This window comes from Hemitrygon akajei, chromosome 22 (assembly GCF_048418815.1).
Source record: "Hemitrygon akajei chromosome 22, sHemAka1.3, whole genome shotgun sequence".
In the NCBI taxonomy this organism is placed as follows: domain Eukaryota; kingdom Metazoa; phylum Chordata; class Chondrichthyes; order Myliobatiformes; family Dasyatidae; genus Hemitrygon; species Hemitrygon akajei.
This window is the reverse complement of record NC_133145.1, coordinates 3,137,987-3,164,589: the sequence shown is the minus strand read 5'-3', so window position 1 is coordinate 3,164,589 and position 26,603 is coordinate 3,137,987. Positions and strand designations below refer to the sequence as shown.

At 50.1% G+C, this 26,603-nt stretch overlaps 1 protein-coding gene across 1 annotated transcript in view; it reads right to left on the bottom strand.

Annotated features, from left to right (window-relative positions):
- The window catches only part of acsf2 (acyl-CoA synthetase family member 2), a 527,858-nt gene that overhangs the window by 149,615 nt on the left and 351,640 nt on the right, over window positions 1-26,603 (bottom strand).

Here is a 26,603-nt window from a genome sequence, read left to right as displayed (position 1 = left end):
TCTGTACATGCTCAAACAACGAGTGCTGGAGAGAAAACTTCCGGGTTTTCCCGATCCGTGGTCGGTTGAATCCGCACATACGGAATCCACGGATAAGGAGGGCCGACTGTATAAGCTATCATGTAATTATATGTATTGTGTTCTTTATTTTATTGTGTTTTTTTGTGCTTCATCAGATCCAGAGTAACAATTATTTTGTTCTCCTTTACACTTGTGTAGGGAAATGACATTAAACAATCCTGAATGGGTACGGTTAGAGGAGCAGGGTAGGTCTCTAATTAGCCAGGACCTGACTGACAAGAACGTGTTTGAAGTGCTGAAGAACCTGCTGATGTTCCCAGCACTCTCCCAGGAGAGGAACAGCAGGGGTTAATTGTGAAGTGTTGCCCCCTTCCAACAGGAACAGAAAAGCACCACCCTGCCCTATCACATGAGCAAGTGGCTTGCTTTGGGAGCTTAGAGACAGGGTGGGCAGTTTCAGGGCCACACTGTGCCCTCTCAGCAAAGCCAATTCTACTATTTATCCAAAAGGTTTTCAGAATTTTCCAAACTGCTCAACAAGTAGGAACGGAGTAAACAGCAGCGAGATTGAAGGGAGTTTGCAGTCACGTACATACTCCAGAAAGAGTGCTGGCCAGCATGCAGGGCTCTCACAGGCTCCACAAACGGCCTTTCATTACAGTCAGCCACTGTACATCCCCTCATTCATTTTCTTCTACAAGATTTACTTTACTTCTTCAGCCAGCTGACAACTCCATATTATATTTAGCTACCTTCATTCTTTTTTCTAAATTAGCTTGCTTTTGATAAACTATTCCCCTTGTAACCTTGTGCTTTGATCAATGTCCTGACAGCAAACCAGCTGGGAGATCACTTTTAACCAAAAGGCTCTTTGGAATGGACAGGAGAATTGGATGGGGAGAAGAAGGTGTCATAACAATAATTGCTGAAATTGGCACAGTGCTCTGTCAGGTTTCCTCTATGTCCTAAGTAATTTCCTCAGGCTCTTCTTTGAACCTCATTCAAGGCCAGTTTATCACTTGCCATGTAATGGGACTGACACCGGCCACAGGCCTCTCTAGTTGTCGAACAACAAACTGGTGCCTTTTCTGCAAACAACTCCAGTGAGCACAGCCTCAATTGAGCCCAGAGAAAAAGCTGATTAGGATCTAACAGATCGTCTCAACCCTCTCTCAGATTTTGATTTTGTCCTTAATGCTATCATAAGACTATAAGACATAAGAGCAGAATGAGGCCGTTTGACCCATCCAGTCTGCTTTGCCATTCAATCCTTTTATCCCTTCCTCAGCCCCACTTCCCAGCCGTCTCTCCCTAAGCTTTGATGCCACGTCCAATCATATCAATCATATTAATGCCCAGTCATACTACACCCAACGACCCGGCCTCCACAGCTGCCTGTGGTGACAAATTCCACACATTCACCACTATCTAGCTAAAGAAATGTCTCCACGTCTTTGTTTTAAATGGACGCCTCTATCCTGAGGCTGTGCCCTCTTGTCCTAGACTCTCCCACCATGGGAAACATCCTTTCCACATCTACTCTGTCTAAGCCTTTCAACATTCGAAAGGTTTCAATGAAATCCCCCCTCATCCTTCTGAATTCCAGAGCTATTAAATGTTCAGAATCAGAATCAGTATCAGGTTTATTATCACTGGCATGTGACGTGAAATTTATTAACTCAATTGTTAATTCAAATGTTCCTCAATTGATAGCCCTTTCATTCCCAGAATCATCCTTGTGAACCTCCTGTGGACCCTCTCCAATGCCAGCACATCTTTTCTAAGATGAGGAGCCCAAAACTGTTCACAATACTCAAGGTGAGGCCTCACTGGTGCCTTAAAGCCTCAGCATCACATCCTTGCTCTTGTATTCTAGACCTCTTGAAATGAATGCATTTTCCTCTCTCACCACTGACTCTATCTGCAAATTAACCTTTAGGTTGTTCTGCACAGGGACCCCCAAGTCCCTTTGGATCTTAGATATTTGTAGTTTCTCCCCGTTTAGAAAATAGTCCGCACATTTATTTCTACGACCAAAGAGCATGACCATGCATTTTCCAACATTGTATTTCATTTGCCACTTTCTTGCCCGTTCTCCTAATCTGTCTAAGTCCTGCAACACTATTCCCTCAACACTACCTGCCCCTCCACCAATCTTCATATCATCAGCCAACTTGGCAACAAGGCCATCAATTCCATCATCTAAATCATTTATATACAGTGTTAAAAGAAGTGGTTCCCACACCGATCCCTGTGGAACACCACGAGTCACTGGCAGCCAACCAGAAAAGGATCCTTTCATTCCCACTCACTCCCTCCTACCAACCAGCCAATGCTCTAACCATGTTAATAACTTCCCTGTAATACCACGGGCTCTTAACTTGGTAAGCAGCCTCATGTGTGGCATCTTGTCAAATGCCTTCTGAAAGTCCAAATATACAACATCCACTGCATCCCTTTTTTCAATGCCTCTTGTAATCTCCTCAAAGAATTTCTACAGGTTCATCAGGCAAGACTTTCCCTTAAGGAAACTATGATGACTTTGTCCTATCTTGTCCTGTGTCACCAAGTACTCCATAATCTCATCCTTAACAATCTTCCCAACCACTGAAGTCAGGCTAACTGGTCTACAATTTCCTTTCTGCTGCCTCCCTCCCTTCTTAAAGAGTGGAGTGACATTTGCAATTTTCCAGTCCCAGTACAACCATTCCAGAGTCCAGTGATTTTTAAAAGATCATTACTAATGCCTCCACAATCTCTACTGTTACCTCTTTCAGAAGCCCTTGGTAGATAATAAGACCAGTGACATTAGGAACACCAGGGACCACCACAAGAAAGCTGTGTCTATTAACTGGAATATTTTAGCTGTGCACTGAAACCAATCTGTAAATTTGCATATCAAATTCCTAACTCTTCCATCTTGTAATATAGTTGAATGGAGATACCTGATCTAGGTCTCATATAAGTACTAAATTGTAAATGACTAATGGATTTCCCTCAAGAGATTCAGTTTAGTAAATACATAATAAAGAATAGGACAAATTGAACAAGGCACTTTCAAAGAAAGAACTGAAGAGGGAAAACACAAAGCTTTTTTCTCTTTTCTCTGTAAGTAACACTTGACCTGATATGGGTTTCAGTTGGACACTGAAGGGTGAAAGCGGCAGGTCCCAATTTTAGCTGCGAAGACTGAGCTGTCTAGGTGGGAAACGTGATGCTGTGCTGCAGCAGTCCATAGTTCCTCCTCCCTGAATCACCCCAGTGAGGACAATGATTCCTCTTTCATTCCATATCTGGATTTCTGCAGGCTTCCTGCCTGTTTATCCACACACACACAGAGGAATTATACATCGTAATGGGTGTGCTGTCAATATTTACAATCATGGAGTTTCATTGGCGAGATTGAAAACCTTCCACAGCAAAACGTTCTGTCAGAAACAGTTTCTGTGACTGTGAACCACATACAAAGGGAGTCAGGCTTCTGTTCAGAGGCTATGTTTAGTAAACTGAGGATTAGTAACTGAGCAACTGAGAACATTTAACTGCTAAAACAAGTGTTTTTCTTATTTAAATGTTATGTTTGGATCACAAATCCTTAGACTGGGATGTGGTTTGGGATATTGGAATTCTATATTTGGATTGGGTTGTTTTTGGATTAGAGACATGTTTACCCAGACTTGACTATGATACAGTAGTCAGTGAATGCAGAGGTGTTGAAGGCTGATACACAGGTCTAGGCTAATCGCAGAGTGTCTGCTCTCTGTTCCTTCAGTACAGAGTCTCACCCTACAGGATGAAGCTGGAGGTGGACATCTTTCTCATACAGGACTGTGGCTGCTCAGTGTGTGTTCTCAGCCCAGACCTGTCCATTCCAAAGTTTTACAAGGTCCTAACAGGAAATTAAACTGTAAATATTTTGCTGGAAATGGCACCTTGGAGGTTGAATTACACCACAGGTCACCCGGAAACTAGACTAAAGCTCTAAAAGTTCTAAATCCCACCTTGGAAGCAGGAATTTAAATTGTCAATTCAGTAAAATTCAACTATAAATGGTGACAGTGAGAGCCAGAGAAGGCGTCCTCTGTGGAATAGTTGGGTCAGTCTCTTTATCCTTGCTCATCTCCTCTCTGTGAATTTTGTCTATCATTTTCAATCCGAGCCTCAGCCCATGCACCTTCTGCTAATAAGTCTGGCTTATTTCTATTTCTTCCTCTGAATCCTGTGCAGTTCGGATGGTCTCGCCCAAACCTCTTTCACAAGGCCAGTTTCTGCTGCCCTCCTTCACCATGGACCAGTTCTTCTAAATCCCAACTTGCTTCTCCTGGCCTTCACACGTTACCTAAAGTGTGGTGATTCACACAACACAAAACTCCTGTTAAGGCTTTAATGTAATATTTTTATGCATAGGTTCAACAGTGAACACAAAGGCCCGGGATCAATGTGCTTTATTAATGGTCCTCAGGGTCCACCTTCAAGTGTCCATCTACATTTTGCCCTAGCTGCCACTGTTTCTGTACACCCCGAGTCTCTGCCCCTCCAAGCTCACTACACGCAGCACGGTTCTCACTTGAACTCTTCACCTGAGCTGCCCTCCCACCACCTCTCCTGTTTCCTTTGCTGTTCAGAGAGCTGCCTTTAATTGCTGCAGCTCCTTGCCCTTGCCGGATGGTGCTCTGCCTGTATGCGAAACACCTTTATTCACTCACTTTCTGTTAGCTTCAACTTCCCCACAGCCTCAATTTACAGCAGACATTTCCAGCTGAGGTTGGAGATACTCTCCTTATCAGATGTGTAGGCCCTCACAGCATAATGGACCTCTCATAAGCTGGTAATGAATTCTTGATCTCTCGGTCTCCCTTGCACTTTGCTTTACCTGGCTACATTTTCTCCAGAGCCAAAACGTAGAAATAAGCATCCGTTAGTCTCGTGAGACCATGGATTTGCGCTTTGGAAGGTTTTTCCAGGGCGCAGGCCTGGGCAGGGTTGTATGGGAGACCGGTAGTTGCCCAAGCTGCAGGCCTTCCCCTCTCCACGACACCGATGTTGTCCAAGGGAAGGGCACTAGGACCCAAGCAGCTTGGCACCGGTGATGTCGCAGAGCAATGTGTTGTTAAGTGCCTTGCTCAAGGACACAAACACAAGCCTCAGCCAAGGCTCGAACCAGTGACCTTCAGATAACTAGACCGATGCCTTATCCACTAGGCCACACGCCAATGCAAAGAGCCAAAACATGATATTCTGTATTCTCTGTTCCTTTTACCGCCTCAGAGTAATTTTGAATGGAATGATCGGCCTGGAACGCAGACAAATCAAAGCTTTTCACTGTATCTTGGTACAGGTGACAGCACCAACATAAGGGGCTGGCCCCTTTAGGAGTGAGGTGGCCTTGACGAGGCAGATCATGAGAAAGTGCAGGTTTCTATGGCTGTAGCTTGGTGATCAGCTTGGTAGACAGAGTTCTACATCGTCATCCCCACCGAAACAAGATACAGCTCTACATCGTCATCCCCACCGACACAAGACAGAGTTCTACATCGTCAGCCCCATCGACACAAGACAGAGTTCTACATCGTCATCCCCACCGACACAAGACACAGCTCTACATTGTCATCCCCATCGACACAAGACACAGCTCTACATCGTCATCCCCACCGACACAAGACAGAGTTCTACATCGTCATCCCCATCGACACAAGACACAGCTCTACACCGTCATCCCCATCGACGCAAGACACAGTTCTACATCGTCATCCCCATCGACACAAGACACAGCTCTACATCGTCATCCCCATCGACGCAAGACAGAGTTCTACATCGTCATCCCCATCGACACAAGACACAGCTCTACATTGTCATCCCCACCGACACAAGACACAGCTCTACATCGTCATCCCCACCGACGGAAGACACAGCTCTACATCGTCATCCCCACCGACACAAGACACAGCTCTACATCGTCATCCCCATCGACACAAGACAGAGTTCTACATCGTCAGCCCCATCGACACAAGACAGAGTTCTACATCGTCATCCCCATCGACACAAGACACAGCTCTACACCGTCATCCCCACCGACACAAGACACAGCTCTACATTGTCATCCCCACTGACACAAGACAGAGTTCTACATCGTCAGCCCCACCGACACAAGACACAGCTCTACATTGTCATCCCCACTGACACAAGACAGAGTTCTACATCGTCAGCCCCACCGACACAACACACAGCTCTACATCGTCATCCCCATCGACGCAAGATAGAGATCTACATCGTCATCCCCATCGACACAACACACAGCTCTACATCGTCATCCCCATCGACGCAAGATAGAGTTCTACATCGTCATCCCCATCGACACAAGACACAGCTCTACATCGTCAGCCCCACCGACACAAGACAGAGTTCTACATCGTCATCCCCACCGACACAAGACACAGCTCTACATCGTCATCCCCATCGACACAACACACAGCTCTACATCGTCATCCCCATCGACGCAAGATAGAGTTCTACATCGTCATCCCCACTGACACAAGACACAGCTCTACATCGTCATCCCCATCGACACAAGACACAGCTCTACATCGTCATCCCCATCGACGCAAGACAGAGTTCTACATCGTCATCCCCATCGACACAAGACACAGCTCTACACCGTCATCCCCACCGACACAAGACACAGCTCTACATTGTCATCCCCACTGACACAAGACAGAGTTCTACATCGTCAGCCCCACCGACACAAGACACAGCTCTACACCGTCATCCCCACCGACACAAGACAGAGTTCTACATCGTCATCCCCACCGACACAAGACAGAGTTCTACATCGTCATCCCCATCGACACAAGACACAGCTCTACATCGTCATCCCCATCGACACAAGACACAGCTCTACATTGTCATCCACATCGACACAAGACAGAGTTCTACATCGTCATCCCCACCGACGGAAGACACAGCTCTACATCGTCATCCCCACCGACACAAGACACAGCTCTACATCGTCATCCCCATCGACACAAGACACAGCTCTACATCGTCATCCCCATCGACGCAAGACACAGCTCTACATCGTCATCCCCATCGACGCAAGACAGAGTTCTACATCGTCATCCCCATCGACACAAGACACAGCTCTACATCGTCATCCCCATCGACACAAGACACAGCTCTACATTGTCATCCCCATCGACACAAGACACAGCTCTACATCGTCATCCCCACCGACACAAGACAGAGTTCTACATTGTCATCCCCATCGACACAAGACACAGCTCTACATCGTCATCCCCATCGACACAAGACACAGCTCTACATTGTCATCCCCATCGACACAAGACACAGCTCTACATCGTCATCCCCACCGACACAAGACAGAGTTCTACATCGTCATCCCCATCGACACAAGACACAGCTCTACACCGTCATCACCATCGACGCAAGACACAGTTCTACATCGTCATCCCCATCGACACAAGACACAGCTCTACATCGTCATCCCCATCGACGCAAGACAGAGTTCTACATCGTCATCCCCATCGACACAAGACACAGCTCTACATTGTCATCCCCACTGACACAAGACAGAGTTCTACATCGTCAGCCCCACCGACACAAGACAGAGTTCTACATCGTCATCCCCACCGACGGAAGACACAGCTCTACATCGTCATCCCCATCGACGCAAGACAGAGTTCTACATCGTCATCCCCATCGACACAAGACACAGCTCTACATCGTCATCCCCATCGACACAAGACACAGCTCTACATCGTCATCCCCATCGACACAAGACAGAGTTCTACATCGTCATCCCCATCGACACAAGACACAGCTCTACATCGTCATCCCCATCGACACAAGACACAGCTAAACATCGTCATCCCCATCGACGCAAGACAGAGTTCTACATCGTCATCCCCACCGACACAAGACAGAGTTCTACATCGTCATCCCCATCGACACAAGACACAGCTCTACATCGTCATCCCCATCGACACAAGACACAGCTCTACATCGTCATCCCCATCGACGCAAGACAGAGTTCTACATCGTCATCCCCACCGACACAAGACAGAGTTCTACACCGTCATCCCCATCGACACAAGATACAGCTCTACATCGTCATCCCCATCGACACAAGACACAGCTCTACATTGTCATCCCCACTGACACAAGACAGAGTTCTACATTGTCATCCCCATCGACACAAGACACAGCTCTACATCGTCATCCCCATCGACACAAGACACAGCTCTACATCGTCATCCCCATCGACGCAAGACAGAGTTCTACATCGTCATCCCCATCGACACAAGACACAGCTCTACATTGTCATCCCCACTGACACAACACACAGCTCTACATCGTCATCCCCATCGACACAAGACACAGCTCTACATCGTCATCCCCATCGACGCAAGACAGAGTTCTACATCGTCATCCCCATCGACACAAGACACAGCTCTACATCGTCATCCCCACCGACGGAAGACACAGCTCTACATCGTCATCCCCATCGACACAAGACACAGTTCTACATCGTCATCCCCACCGACACAAGACAGAGTTCTACATCGTCATCCCCACCGACACAAGACACAGCTCTACATCGTCATCCCCACCGACACAAGACAGAGTTCTACATCGTCATCCCCACCGAAACAAGATACAGCTCTACATCGTCATCCCCACCGACACAAGACACAGCTCTACATCGTCATCCCCATCGACACAAGACACAGCTCTACATCGTCATCCCCATCGACACAAGATACAGCTCTACATCGTCATCCCCATCGACGCAAGACACAGCTCTACATCGTCATCCCCATCGACACAAGACACAGCTCTACATCGTCATCCCCACCGACACAAGACAGAGTTCTACATCGTCATCCCCACCGAAACAAGATACAGCTCTACATCGTCATCCCCACCGACAGAAGACACAGCTCTACATCGTCATCCCCATCGACACAAGACACAGCTCTACATCGTCATCCCCACCGACACAAGACACAGCTCTACATTGTCATCCCCACCGACACAAGACAGAGTTCTACATCGTCATCCCCACCGAAACAAGATACAGCTCTACATCGTCATCCCCACCGACACAAGACACAGCTCTACATCGTCATCCCCACCGACGGAAGACAGAGTTCTACATCGTTATCCCCACCGACACAAGACAGAGTTCTACATCGTCACCCCACCGAAACAAGATACAGCTCTACATCGTCATCCCCACCGACGGAAGACACAGCTCTACATCGTCAGCCCCACCGACACAAGACACAGCTCTACATCGTCATCCCCACCGAAACAAGATACAGCTCTACATCGTCATCCCCACCGACACAAGACACAGTTCTACATCGTCATCCCCATCGAAACAAGACAGAGTTCTACATCGTCATCCCCACCGACACAAGACACAGCTCTACATCGTCAGCCCCACCGACACAAGACAGAGTTCTACATCGTCATCCCCACCGACACAAGACAGAGTTCTACATCGTCATCCCCACCGACACAAGATACAGCTCTACATCGTCATCCCCACCGACACAAGACAGAGTTCTACATCGTCATCCCCATCGACACAAGACACAGCTCTACACCGTCATCCCCATCGACGCAAGACACAGTTCTACATCGTCATCCCCATCGACACAAGACACAGCTCTACATCGTCATCCCCATCGACGCAAGACAGAGTTCTACATCGTCATCCCCATCGACACAAGACACAGCTCTACATTGTCATCCCCACTGACACAAGACAGAGTTCTACATCGTCAGCCCCACCGACACAAGACAGAGTTCTACATCGTCATCCCCACCGACGGAAGACACAGCTCTACATCGTCATCCCCATCGACGCAAGACAGAGTTCTACATCGTCATCCCCATCGACACAAGACACAGCTCTACATCGTCATCCCCATCGACACAAGACACAGCTCTACATCGTCATCCCCCTCGACACAAGACAGAGTTCTACATCGTCATCCCCATCGACACAAGACACAGCTCTACATCGTCATCCCCATCGACACAAGACACAGCTAAACATCGTCATCCCCATCGACGCAAGACAGAGTTCTACATCGTCATCCCCACCGACACAAGACAGAGTTCTACATCGTCATCCCCATCGACACAAGACACAGCTCTACATCGTCATCCCCATCGACACAAGACACAGCTCTACATCGTCATCCCCATCGACGCAAGACCGAGTTCTACATCGTCATCCCCACCGACACAAGACAGAGTTCTACATCGTCATCCCCATCGACACAAGACACAGTTCTACATCGTCATCCCCACCGACACAAGACAGAGTTCTACATCGTCATCCCCATCGACACAAGACACAGCTCTACATCGTCATCCCCATCGACGCAAGACAGAGTTCTACATCGTCATCCCCATCGACACAAGACACAGCTCTACATTGTCATCCCCACTGACACAAGACAGAGTTCTACATAGTCAGCCCCACCGACACAAGACACAGCTCTACATTGTCATCCCCATCGACACAAGACACAGCTCTACATCGTCATCCCCATCGACACAAGACACAGCTCTACATCGTCATCCCCATCGACGCAAGACAGAGTTCTACATCGTCATCCCCATCGACACAAGACACAGCTCTACATTGTCATCCCCACTGACACAACACACAGCTCTACATCGTCATCCCCATCGACACAAGACACAGCTCTACATCGTCATCCCCATCGACGCAAGACAGAGTTCTACATCGTCATCCCCATCGACACAAGACACAGCTCTACATCGTCATCCCCACCGACGGAAGACACAGCTCTACATCGTCATCCCCATCGACACAAGACACAGTTCTACATCGTCATCCCCACCGACACAAGACAGAGTTCTACATCGTCATCCCCACCGACACAAGACACAGCTCTACATCGTCATCCCCACCGACACAAGACAGAGTTCTACATCGTCATCCCCACCGAAACAAGATACAGCTCTACATCGTCATCCCCACCGACACAAGACACAGCTCTACATCGTCATCCCCATCGACACAAGACACAGCTCTACATCGTCATCCCCATCGACACAAGATACAGCTCTACATCGTCATCCCCATCGACACAAGATACAGCTCTACATCGTCATCCCCATCGACACAAGACACAGCTCTACATCGTCATCCCCATCGACACAAGATACAGCTCTACATCGTCATCCCCATCGACGCAAGACACAGCTCTACATCGTCATCCCCATCGACACAAGACACAGCTCTACATCGTCATCCCCATCGACACAAGACACAGCTCTACATCGTCATCCACATCGACACAAGACAGAGTTCTACATCGTCATCCCCACCGACGGAAGACACAGCTCTACATCGTCATCCCCACCGACACAAGACACAGCTCTACATCGTCATCCCCATCGACACAAGACACAGCTCTACATCGTCATCCCCATCGACGCAAGACACAGCTCTACATCGTCATCCCCATCGACGCAAGACAGAGTTCTACATCGTCATCCCCATCGACACAAGACACAGCTCTACATCGTCATCCCCATCGACACAAGACACAGCTCTACATTGTCATCCCCATCGACACAAGACACAGCTCTACATCGTCATCCCCACCGACACAAGACAGAGTTCTACATTGTCATCCCCATCGACACAAGACACAGCTCTACATCGTCATCCCCATCGACACAAGACACAGCTCTACATTGTCATCCCCATCGACACAAGACACAGCTCTACATCGTCATCCCCACCGACACAAGACAGAGTTCTACATCGTCATCCCCATCGACACAAGACACAGCTCTACACCGTCATCACCATCGACGCAAGACACAGTTCTACATCGTCATCCCCATCGACACAAGACACAGCTCTACATCGTCATCCCCATCGACGCAAGACAGAGTTCTACATCGTCATCCCCATCGACACAAGACACAGCTCTACATTGTCATCCCCACTGACACAAGACAGAGTTCTACATCGTCAGCCCCACCGACACAAGACAGAGTTCTACATCGTCATCCCCACCGACGGAAGACACAGCTCTACATCGTCATCCCCATCGACGCAAGACAGAGTTCTACATCGTCATCCCCATCGACACAAGACACAGCTCTACATCGTCATCCCCACCGACACAAGACAGAGTTCTACATCGTCATCCCCATCGACACAAGACACAGCTCTACATCGTCATCCCCATCGACACAAGACACAGCTAAACATCGTCATCCCCATCGACGCAAGACAGAGTTCTACATCGTCATCCCCACCGACACAAGACAGAGTTCTACATCGTCATCCCCATCGACACAAGACACAGCTCTACATCGTCATCCCCATCGACACAAGACACAGCTCTACATCGTCATCCCCATCGACGCAAGACAGAGTTCTACATCGTCAGCCCCACCGACACAACACACAGCTCTACATCGTCATCCCCACCGACACAAGACAGAGTTCTACATCGTCATCCCCATCGACACAAGACACAGCTCTACATCGTCATCCCCACCGACACAACACACAGCTCTACATCGTCATCCCCATCGACGCAAGACAGAGTTCTACATCGTCATCCCCATCGACGCAAGACAGAGTTCTACATCGTCATCCCCATCGACACAAGATACAGCTCTACATCGTCATCCCCATCGACACAAGACACAGCTCTACATTGTCATCCCCACCGACACAACACACAGCTCTACATCGTCATCCCCATCGACGCAAGACAGAGTTCTACATCGTCATCCCCATCGACGCAAGACAGAGTTCTACATCGTCATCCCCATCGACACAAGATACAGCTCTACATCGTCATCCCCATCGACACAAGATACAGCTCTACATCGTCATCCCCATCGACACAAGACACAGCTCTACATCGTCATCCCCATCGACGCAAGACAGAGTTCTACATCGTCATCCCCATCGACACAAGATACAGCTCTACATTGTCATCCCCACTGACACAAGACAGAGTTCTACATTGTCATCCCCATCGACACAAGACACAGCTCTACATCGTCATCCCCATCGACACAAGACACAGCTCTACATTGTCATCCCCATCGACGCAAGACAGAGTTCTACATCGTCATCCCCATCGACACAAGACACAGCTCTACATTGTCATCCCCACTGACACAACACACAGCTCTACATCGTCATCCCCATCGACACAAGACACAGCTCTACATCGTCATCCCCATCGACGCAAGACAGAGTTCTACATCGTCATCCCCATCGACACAAGACACAGCTCTACATCGTCATCCCCACCGACGGAAGACACAGCTCTACATCGTCATCCCCATCGACACAAGACACAGTTCTACATCGTCATCCCCACCGACACAAGACAGAGTTCTACATCGTCATCCCCACCGACACAAGACACAGCTCTACATCGTCATCCCCACCGACACAAGACAGAGTTCTACATCGTCATCCACACCGAAACAAGATACAGCTCTACATCGTCATCCCCACCGACACAAGACACAGCTCTACATCGTCATCCCCATCGACACAAGACACAGCTCTACATCGTCATCCCCATCGACACAAGATACAGCTCTACATCGTCATCCCCATCGACGCAAGACACAGCTCTACATCGTCATCCCCATCGACACAAGACACAGCTCTACATCGTCATCCCCACCGACACAAGACAGAGTTCTACATCGTCATCCCCACCGAAACAAGATACAGCTCTACATCGTCATCCCCACCGACAGAAGACACAGCTCTACATCGTCATCCCCATCGACACAAGACACAGCTCTACATCGTCATCCCCACCGACACAAGACACAGCTCTACATTGTCATCCCCACCGACACAAGACAGAGTTCTACATCGTCATCCCCACCGAAACAAGATACAGCTCTACATCGTCATCCCCACCGACACAAGACACAGCTCTACATCGTCATCCCCACCGACGGAAGACAGAGTTCTACATCGTTATCCCCACCGACACAAGACAGAGTTCTACATCGTCACCCCACCGAAACAAGATACAGCTCTACATCGTCATCCCCACCGACGGAAGACACAGCTCTACATCGTCAGCCCCACCGACACAAGACACAGCTCTACATCGTCATCCCCACCGAAACAAGATACAGCTCTACATCGTCATCCCCACCGACACAAGACACAGTTCTACATCGTCATCCCCATCGAAACAAGACAGAGTTCTACATCGTCATCCCCACCGACACAAGACACAGCTCTACATCGTCAGCCCCACCGACACAAGACAGAGTTCTACATCGTCATCCCCACCGACACAAGACAGAGTTCTACATCGTCATCCCCACCGACACAAGATACAGCTCTACATCGTCATCCCCACCGACACAAGACAGAGTTCTACATCGTCATCCCCATCGACACAAGACACAGCTCTACACCGTCATCCCCATCGACGCAAGACACAGTTCTACATCGTCATCCCCATCGACACAAGACACAGCTCTACATCGTCATCCCCATCGACGCAAGACAGAGTTCTACATCGTCATCCCCATCGACACAAGACACAGCTCTACATCGTCATCCCCATCGACGCAAGACAGAGTTCTACATCGTCATCCCCATCGACACAAGACACAGCTCTACATCGTCATCCCCATCGACACAAGACACAGCTCTACATTGTCATCCCCACTGACAGAAGACAGAGTTCTACATCGTCAGCCCCACCGACACAAGACAGAGTTCTACATCGTCATCCCCACCGACGGAAGACACAGCTCTACATCGTCATCCCCACCGACGCAAGACAGAGTTCTACATCGTCATCCCCATCGACACAAGACACAGCTCTACATCGTCATCCCCATCGACACAAGACACAGCTCTACATCGTCATCCCCCTCGACACAAGACAGAGTTCTACATCGTCATCCCCATCGACACAAGACACAGCTCTACATCGTCATCCCCATCGACACAAGACAGAGTTCTACATCGTCATCCCCATCGACACAAGACACAGCTCTACATCGTCATCCCCATCGACGCAAGACAGAGTTCTACATCGTCATCCCCATCGACACAAGACACAGCTCTACATCGTCATCCCCATCGACACAAGACACAGCTCTACATCGTCATCCCCCTCGACACAAGACAGAGTTCTACATCGTCATCCCCATCGACACAAGACACAGCTCTACATCGTCATCCCCATCGACACAAGACAGAGTTCTACATCGTCATCCCCATCGACACAAGACACAGCTAAACATCGTCATCCCCATCGACGCAAGACAGAGTTCTACATCGTCATCCCCACCGACACAAGACAGAGTTCTACATCGTCATCCCCATCGACACAAGACACAGCTCTACATCGTCATCCCCATCGACACAAGACACAGCTCTACATCGTCATCCCCATCGACGCAAGACCGAGTTCTACATCGTCATCCCCACCGACACAAGACAGAGTTCTACATCGTCATCCCCATCGACACAAGACACAGTTCTACATCGTCATCCCCACCGACACAAGACAGAGTTCTACATCGTCATCCCCATCGACACAAGACACAGCTCTACATCGTCATCCCCATCGACGCAAGACAGAGTTCTACATCGTCATCCCCATCGACGCAAGACAGAGTTCTACATCGTCATCCCCATCGACACAAGACAGAGTTCTACATCGTCATCCCCACTGACACAAGACAGAGTTCTACATCGTCATCCCCATCGACACAAGACACAGTTCTACATCGTCATCCCCACCGACACAAGACAGAGTTCTACATCGTCATCCCCATCGACACAAGACACAGCTCTACATCGTCATCCCCATCGACACAAGACACAGCTCTACATTGTCATCCCCACTGACACAAGACAGAGTTCTACATAGTCAGCCCCACCGACACAAGACACAGCTCTACATTGTCATCCCCATCGACACAAGACACAGCTCTACATCGTCATCCCCATCGACACAAGACACAGCTCTACATCGTCATCCCCATCGACGCAAGACAGAGTTCTACATCGTCATCCCCATCGACACAAGACACAGCTCTACATTGTCATCCCCACTGACACAACACACAGCTCTACATCGTCATCCCCATCGACACAAGACACAGCTCTACATCGTCATCCCCATCGACGCAAGACAGAGTTCTACATCGTCATCCCCATCGACACAAGACACAGCTCTACATCGTCATCCCCACCGACGGAAGACACAGCTCTACATCGTCATCCCCATCGACACAAGACACAGTTCTACATCGTCATCCCCACCGACACAAGACAGAGTTCTACATCGTCATCCCCACCGACACAAGACACAGCTCTACATCGTCATCCCCACCGACACAAGACAGAGTTCTACATCGTCATCCCCACCGAAACAAGATACAGCTCTACATCGTCATCCCCACCGACACAAGACACAGCTCTACATCGTCATCCCCATCGACACAAGACACAGCTCTACATCGTCATCCCCATCGACACAAGATACAGCTCTACATCGTCATCCCCATCGACGCAAGACACAGCTCTACATCGTCATCCCCATCGACACAAGACACAGCTCTACATCGTCATCCCCACCGACACAAGACAGAGTTCTACATCGTCATCCCCACCGAAACAAGATACAGCTCTACATCGTCATCCCCACCGACACAAGACACAGCTCTACATCGTCATCCCCATCGACACAAGACACAGCTCTATATCGTCATCCCCACCGACACAAGACACAGCTCTACATTGTCATCCCCACCGACACAAGACAGAGTTCTACATCGTCATCCCCACCGAAACAAGATACAGCTCTACATCGTCATCCCCACCGACACAAGACACAGCTCTACATCGTCATCCCCACCGACGGAAGACAGAGTTCTACATCGTCATCCCCACCGACACAAGACAGAGTTCTACATCGTCATCCCCACCGAAACAAGATACAGCTCTACATCGTCATCCCCACCGACGGAAGACACAGCTCTACATCGTCAGCCCCACCGACACAAGACACAGCTCTACATCGTCATCCCCACCGAAACAAGATACAGCTCTACATCGTCATCCCCACCGACACAAGACACAGTTCTACATCGTCATCCCCATCGAAACAAGACAGAGTTCTACATCGTCATCCCCACCGACACAAGACACAGCTCTACATCGTCAGCCCCACCGACACAAGACAGAGTTCTACATCGTCATCCCCACCGACACAAGACAGAGTTCTACATCGTCATCCCCACCGACACAAGACACAGCTCTACATCGTCATCCCCACCGACGGAAGACACAGCTCTACATCGTCAGCCCCACCGACACAAGACAGAGTTCTACATCGTCAGCCCCACCGACACAACACACAGCTCTACATCGTCATCCCCACCGACACAAGACAGAGTTCTACATCGTCATCCCCACCGACACAAGACACAGCTCTCCATCGTCATCTCCACCGACGCAAGACACAGCTCTACATCGTCATCCCCACCGACACAAGACACAGCTCTACATCGTCAGCCCCACCGACACAAGACAGAGTTCTACATCGTCATCCCCATCGACACAAGACACAGCTCTACATCGTCATCCCCACCGACACAAGACAGAGTTCTACATCGTCATCCCCACCGAAACAAGATACAGCTCTACATCGTCATCCCCACCGACACAAGACACAGCTCTACATCGTCATCCCCACCGACGGAAGACAGAGTTCTACATCGTCATCCCCACCGAAACAAGATACAGCTCTACATCGTCATCCCCACCGACGGAAGACACAGCTCTACATCGTCAGCCCCACCGACACAAGACACAGCTCTACATCGTCATCCCCACCGACGGAAGACACAGCTCTACACCGTCATCCCCACCGACGGAAGACAGAGTTCTACATCGTCATCCCCACTGACGCAAGACACAGCTCTACATTGTCATCCCCACCGACGGAAGACACAGCTCTACATCGTCATCCCCACCGACGGAAGACAGAGTTCTACATCGTCATCCCCACTGACGCAAGACACAGCTCTACATTGTCATCCCCACCGACGCAAGACACAGCTCTACACCGTCATCCCCACCGACACAAGACAGAATTCTACATCGTCATCCCCACCGAAACAAGATACAGCTCTACATCGTCATCCCCACCGACACAAGACACAGCTCTACATCGTCATCCCCACCGACACAAGACAGAGTTCTACATCGTCATCCCCACCGACACAAGACAGAGTTCTACATCGTCATCCCCACCGAAACAAGATACAGCTCTACATCGTCATCCCCACCGACACAAGACACAGCTCTACATCGTCATCCCCACCGACACAAGACAGAGTTCTACATCGTCATCCCCACCGACACAAGACAGAGTTCTACATCGTCATCCCCACCGAAACAAGATACAGCTCTACATCGTCATCCCCACCGACACAAGACAGAGTTCTACATCGTCATCCCCACCGACACAAGACAGAGTTCTACATCGTCATCCCCACCGAAACAAGATACAGCTCTACATCGTCATCCCCACCGACACAAGAGACAGCTCTACATCGTCATCCCCACCGACACAAGACAGAGTTCTACATCGTCATCCCCACCGACACAAGACACAGCTCTACATTGTCATCCCCACCGACACAAGACACAGCTCTACATCGTCATCCCCACTGACACAAGACAGAGTTCTACATCGTCATCCCCACCGAAACAAGACACAGCTCTACACCGTCATCCCCATCGACACAAGACAGAGTTCTACATCGTCATCCCCACCGACACAAGACACAGCTCTACACCGTCATCCCCACCGACACAAGACACAGCTCTACATCGTCAGCCCCACTGACACAAGACACAGCTCTACATCGTCATCCCCACCGACACAAGACACAGCTCTACATCGTCAGCCCCACTGACACAAGACACAGCTCTACATCGTCAGCCCCACCGACACAAGACACAGCTCTACATCGTCAGCCCCACTGACACAAGACAGAGTTCTACATCGTCATCCCCACCGACACAAGACACAGCTCTACATCGTCAGCCCCACCGACACAAGACACAGCTCTACATCGTCATCCCCACCGACGGAAGACACAGCTCTACATCGTCATCCCCACCGACACAAGACACAGCTCTACATCGTCAGCCCCACCGACACAAGACAGAGTTCTACATCGTCATCCCCACCGACGGAAGACACAGCTCTACATCGTCAGCCCCACCGACACAAGACACAGCTCTACATCGTCATCCCCATCGACACAAGACACAGCTCTACATCGTCATCCCCATCGACACAAGACAGAGTTCTACATCGTCATCCCCACCGACACAAGACACAGCTCTACATTGTCATCCCCACTGACACAAGACAGAGTTCTACATCGTCAGCCCCACCGACACAAGACACAGCTCTACATCGTCAGCCCCATCGACACAAGACACAGCTCTACATCGTCATCCCCATCGACGCAAGACAGAGTTCTACATCGTCATCCCCATCGACACAAGACACAGCTCTACATTGTCATCCCCACTGACACAAGATAGAGTTCTACATCGTCAGCCCCACCGACACAAGACAGAGTTCTACATCGTCATCCCCACCGACGGAAGACACAGCTCTACATCGTCAGCCCCACCGACACAAGACAGAGTTCTACATCGTCATCCCCATCGACACAAGACACAGCTCTACATCGTCATCCCCATCGACGCAAGACAGAGTTCTACATCGTCATCCCCATCGACACAAGACACAGCTCTACATTGTCATCCCCACCGACACAAGACAGAGTTCTACATCGTCATCCCCACTGACACAAGACACAGCTCTACATCGTCATCCCCATCGACACAAGACAGAGTTATACATCGTCATCCCCATCGACACAAGACACAGCTCTACATCGTCATCCCCATCGACGCAAGACAGAGTTCTACATCGTCATCCCCACTGACACAAGACACAGCTCTACATCGTCATCCCCATCGACACAACACACAGCTCTACATCGTCATCCCCATCGACACAAGACACAGCTCTACATCGTCATCCCCATCGACGCAAGACAGAGTTCTACATCGTCATCCCCATCGACACAAGACACAGCTCTACATTGTCATCCCCACCGACTCAAGACAGAGTTCTACATCGTCAGCCCCACCGACACAAGACACAGCTCTACATCGTCATCCCCACCGACACAAGACACAGCTCTACATCTTCATCCCCACCGACACAAGACAGAGTTCTACATCGTCATCCCCATCGACACAAGACACAGCTCTACATCGTCATCCCCATCGACACAAGACACAGCTCTACATTGTCATCCACATCGACACAAGACAGAGTTCTACATCGTCATCCCCACCGACGGAAGACACAGCTCTACATCGTCATCCCCACCGACACAAGACACAGCTCTACATCGTCATCCCCATCGACACAAGACACAGCTCTACATCGTCATCCCCATCGACGCAAGACACAGCTCTACATCGTCATCCCCATCGACGCAAGACAGAGTTCTACATCGTCATCCCCATCGACACAAGACACAGCTCTACATCGTCATCCCCATCGACACAAGACACAGCTCTACATTGTGATCCCCATCGACACAAGACACAGCTCTACATCGTCATCCCCACCGACACAAGACAGAGTTCTACATTGTCATCCCCATCGACACAAGACACAGCTCTACATCGTCATCCCCATCGACACAAGACACAGCTCTACATTGTCATCCCCATCGACACAAGACACAGCTCTACATCGTCATCCCCACCGACACAAGACAGAGTTCTACATCGTCATCCCCATCGACACAAGACACAGCTCTACACCGTCATCCCCATCGACGCAAGACACAGTTCTACATCGTCATCCCCATCGACACAAGACACAGCTCTACATCGTCATCCCCATCGACGCAAGACAGAGTTCTACATCGTCATCCCCATCGACACAAGACACAGCTCTACATTGTCATCCCCACTGACACAAGACAGAGTTCTACATCGTCAGCCCCACCGACACAAGACAGAGTTCTACATCGTCATCCCCACCGACGGAAGACACAGCTCTACATCGTCATCCCCATCGACGCAAGACAGAGTTCTACATCGTCATCCCCATCGACACAAGACACAGCTCTACATCGTCATCCCCATCGACACAAGACACAGCTCTACATCGTCATCCCCATCGTCACAAGACAGAGTTCTACATCGTCATCCCCATCGACACAAGACACAGCTCTACATCGTCATCCCCATCGACACAAGACACAGCTAAACATCGTCATCCCCATCGACGCAAGACAGAGTTCTACATCGTCATCCCCACCGACACAAGACAGAGTTCTACATCATCATCCCCATCGACACAAGACACAGCTCTACATCGTCATCCCCATCGACACAAGACACAGCTCTACATCGTCATCCCCATCGACGCAAGACAGAGTTCTACATCGTCATCCCCACCGACACAAGACAGAGTTCTACATCGTCATCCCCATCGACACAAGACACAGTTCTACATCGTCATCCCCACCGACACAAGACAGAGTTCTACATCGTCATCCCCATCGACACAAGACACAGCTCTACATCGTCATCCCCATCGACACAACACACAGCTCTACATCGTCATCCCCATCGACGCAAGACAGAGTTCTACATCGTCATCCCCATCGACACAAGACACAGCTCTACATTGTCATCCCCACTGACACAAGACAGAGTTCTACATCGTCAGCCCCACCGACACAAGACACAGCTCTACATTGTCATCCCCATCGACACAAGACACAGCTCTACATCGTCATCCCCATCGACACAAGACACAGCTCTACATCGTCATCCCCATCGACACAAGACACAGCTCTACATCGTCATCCCCACCGACGGAAGACACAGCTCTACATCGTCATCCCCATCGACACAAGACACAGTTCTACATCGTCATCCCCACCGACACAAGACAGAGTTCTACATCGTCATCCCCACCGACACAAGACACAGCTCTACATCGTCATCCCCACCGACACAAGACAGAGTTCTACATCGTCATCCCCACCGAAACAAGATACAGCTCTACATCGTCATCCCCACCGACACAAGACACAGCTCTACATCGTCATCCCCATCGACACAAGACACAGCTCTACATCGTCATCCCCATCGACACAAGATACAGCTCTACATCGTCATCCCCATCGACGCAAGACACAGCTCTACATCGTCATCCCCATCGACACAAGACACAGCTCTACATCGTCATCCCCACCGACACAAGACAGAGTTCTACATCGTCATCCCCACCGAAACAAGATACAGCTCTACATCGTCATCCCCACCGACAGAAGACACAGCTCTACATCGTCATCCCCATCGACACAAGACACAGCTCTACATCGTCATCCCCACCGACACAAGACACAGCCCTACATTGTCATCCCCACCGACACAAGACAGAGTTCTACATCGTCATCCCCACCGAAACAAGATACAGCTCTACATCGTCATCCCCACCGACACAAGACACAGCTCTACATCGTCATCCCCACCGACGGAAGACAGAGTTCTACATCGTCATCCCCACCGACACAAGACAGAGTTCTACATCGTAACCCCACCAAAACAAGATACAGCTCTACATCGTCATCCCCACCGACGGAAGACACAGCTCTACATCGTCAGCCCCACCGACACAAGACACAGCTCTACATCGTCATCCCCACCGAAACAAGATACAGCTCTACATCGTCATCCCCACCGACACAAGACACAGTTCTACATCGTCATCCCCATCGAAACAAGACAGAGTTCTACATCGTCATCCCCACCGACACAAGACACAGCTCTACATCGTCAGCCCCACCGACACAAGACAGAGTTCTACATCGTCATCCCCACCGACACAAGACAGAGTTCTACATCGTCATCCCCACCGACACAAGATACAGCTCTACATCGTCATCCCCACCGACACAAGACAGAGTTCTACATCGTCATCCCCATCGACACAAGACACAGCTCTACACCGTCATCCCCATCGACGCAAGACACAGTTCTACATCGTCATCCCCATCGACACAAGACACAGCTCTACATCGTCATCCCCATCGACGCAAGACAGAGTTCTACATCGTCATCCCCATCGACACAAGACACAGCTCTACATTGTCATCCCCACTGACACAAGACAGAGTTCTACATCGTCAGCCCCACCGACACAAGACAGAGTTCTACATCGTCATCCCCACCGACGGAAGACACAGCTCTACATCGTCATCCCCATCGACGCAAGACAGAGTTCTACATCGTCATCCCCATCGACACAAGACACAGCTCTACATCGTCATCCCCATCGACACAAGACACAGCTCTACATCGTCATCCCCATCGACACAAGACAGAGTTCTACATCGTCATCCCCATCGACACAAGACACAGCTCTACATCGTCATCCCCATCGACACAAGACACAGCTAAACATCGTCATCCCCATCGACGCAAGACACAGCTCTACATCGTCATCCCCACTGACACAAGACAGAGTTCTACATCGTCATCCCCATCGACACAAGACACAGCTCTACATCGTCATCCCCACCGACACAAGACAGAATTCTACATCGTCATCCCCATCGACACAAGACACAGCTCTACATCGTCATCCCCATCGACACAAGACACAGCTCTACATCGTCATCCCCATCGACGCAAGACAGAGTTCTACATCGTCATCCCCACCGACACAAGACAGAGTTCTACATCGTCATCCCCATCGACACAAGACACAGTTCTACATCGTCATCCCCACCGACACAAGACAGAGTTCTACATCGTCATCCCCATCGACACAAGACACAGCTCTACATCGTCATCCCCATCGACGCAAGACAGAGTTCTACATCGTCATCCCCATCGACGCAAGACACAGCTCTACATTGTCATCCCCACTGACACAAGACAGAGTTCTACATCGTCAGCCCCACCGACACAAGACACAGCTCTACATTGTCATCCCCATCGACACAAGACACAGCTCTACATCGTCATCCCCATCGACACAAGACACAGCTCTACATCGTCATCCCCATCGACGCAAGACAGAGTTCTACATCGTCATCCGCATCGACACAAGACACAGCTCTACATTGTCATCCCCACTGACACAACACACAGCTCTACATCGTCATCCCCATCGACACAAGACACAGCTCTACATCGTCATCCCCATCGACGCAAGACAGAGTTCTACATCGTCATCCCCATCGACGCAAGACACAGCTCTACATCGTCATCCCCACCGACGGAAGACACAGCTCTACATCGTCATCCCCATCGACACAAGACACAGTTCTACATCGTCATCCCCACCGACACAAGACAGAGTTCTACATCGTCATCCCCACCGACACAAGACACAGCTCTACATCGTCATCCCCACCGACACAAGACAGAGTTCTACATCGTCATCCCCACCGAAACAAGATACAGCTCTACATCGTCATCCCCACCGACACAAGACACAGCTCTACATCGTCATCCCCATCGACACAAGACACAGCTCTACATCGTCATCCCCATCGACACAAGATACAGCTCTACATCGTCATCCCCATCGACGCAAGACACAGCTCTACATCGTCATCCCCATCGACACAAGACACAGCTCTACATCGTCATCCCCACCGACACAAGACAGAGTTCTACATCGTCATCCCCACCGAAACAAGATACAGCTCTACATCGTCATCCCCACCGACACAAGACACAGGTCTACATCGTCATCCCCATCGACACAAGACACAGCTCTACATCGTCATCCCCACCGACACAAGACACAGCTCTACATCGTCATCCCCACCGACACAAGACAGAGTTCTACATCGTCATCCCCATCGACACAAGACACAGCTCTACATCGTCATCCCCATCGACACAAGACACAGCTCTACATTGTCATCCACATCGACACAAGACAGAGTTCTACATCGTCATCCCCACCGACGGAAGACACAGCTCTACATCGTCATCCCCACCGACGGAAGACACAGCTCTACATCGTCATCCCCACCGACACAAGACACAGCTCTACATCGTCATCCCCATCGACACAAGACACAGCTCTACATCGTCATCCCCATCGACGCAAGACACAGCTCTACATCGTCATCCCCATCGACGCAAGACAGAGTTCTACATCGTCATCCCCATCGACACAAGACACAGCTCTACATCGTCATCCCCATCGACACAAGACACAGCTCTACATCGTCATCCCCATCGACACAAGACACAGCTCTACATTGTCATCCCCATCGACACAAGACAGAGTTCTACATCGTCATCCCCATCGACACAAGACACAGCTCTACATTGTCATCCCCATCGACACAAGACACAGCTCTACATCGTCATCCCCATCGACACAAGACAGAGTTCTACATCGTCATCCCCACCGACACAAGACAGAGTTCTACATCGTCATCCCCATCGACGCAAGACACAGCTCTACACCGTCATCCCCATCGACGCAAGACACAGCTCTACATCGTCATCCCCATCGACGCAAGACAGAGTTCTACATCGTCATCCCCATCGACACAAGACACAGCTCTACATTGTCATCCCCACTGACACAAGACAGAGTTCTACATCGTCAGCCCCACCGACACAAGACAGAGTTCTACATCGTCATCCCCACCGACGGAAGACACAGCTATACATCGTCATCCCCATCGACGCAAGACAGAGTTCTACATCGTCATCCCCATCGACGCAAGACACAGCTCTACATCGTCATCCCCATCGACACAAGACACAGCTCTACATCGTCATCCCCATCGACACAAGACAGAGTTCTACATCGTCATCCCCATCGACACAAGACACAGCTCTACATCGTCATCCCCATCGACACAAGACACAGCTCTACATCGTCATCCCCATCGACACAAGACAGAGTTCTACATCGTCATCCCCACCGACACAAGACAGAGTTCTACATCGTCATCCCCATCGACACAAGACACAGCTCTACATCGTCATCCCCATCGACACAAGACACAGCTCTACACCGTCATCCCCACCGACACAAGACAGAGTTCTACATCGTCAGCCCCACCGACACAACACACAGCTCTACATCGTCATCCCCACCGACACAAGACAGAGTTCTACATCGTCATCCCCACCGACACAAGACACAGCTCTCCATCGTCATCTCCACCGACGCAAGACACAGCTCTACATCGTCATCCCCACCGACACAAGACACAGCTCTACATCGTCAGCCCCACCGACACAAGACAGAGTTCTACATCGTCATCCCCATCGACACAAGACACAGCTCTACATCGTCATCCCCACCGACACAAGACAGAGTTCTACATCGTCATCCCCACCGAAACAAGATACAGCTCTACATCGTCATCCCCACCGA